Source organism: Myotis brandtii, unplaced genomic scaffold, assembly GCF_000412655.1.
Source record: "Myotis brandtii unplaced genomic scaffold, ASM41265v1 scaffold410, whole genome shotgun sequence".
NCBI classification, from domain to species: Eukaryota; Metazoa; Chordata; class Mammalia; order Chiroptera; family Vespertilionidae; genus Myotis; species Myotis brandtii.
In genome coordinates this window covers 547,973-548,291 of record NW_005365764.1, presented here as the reverse complement: position 1 = coordinate 548,291, position 319 = coordinate 547,973, and the positions used below count along the sequence as shown (strand labels likewise).

Here is a 319-nt window from a genome sequence, read left to right as displayed (position 1 = left end):
TGCAGGAGGGAGGTGAGGCCCAGGCACCTATCCCACCTCCATCCTTAACCAGAAAACCTGCCGTAGGCGGCCCAGGGGCCCAGCACCCTGAGCTCTGCAGGCACGGAGTTCTGCCTCCCGGGCAGGAAGCAGGGGCAGCGCGAGGAGGGCAGCCCGGAGCCAGGCCTGGAGGCTGCCCCGGGAACCACCCGGCACAGGGTCTTGTTGGCTGCCCAAGCTCAAAGCCCCAACTCAACACCGGCCAGCAAGGGGCGTGAGAAGAGGGCCCCTGGCTCCTCTGCCAGCCGGGGGTGCTGCCTGAGAGGCCTGGGGCTGGACA

The 319-nt window shown here is 69.0% G+C and overlaps 1 protein-coding gene across 1 annotated transcript in view; it reads right to left on the bottom strand.

Annotated features, from left to right (window-relative positions):
* The window catches only part of PIK3CD (phosphatidylinositol-4,5-bisphosphate 3-kinase, catalytic subunit delta), a 31,908-nt gene that overhangs the window by 10,852 nt on the left and 20,737 nt on the right, over window positions 1-319 (bottom strand). The gene's annotated exons all lie outside the window — the stretch shown is intronic.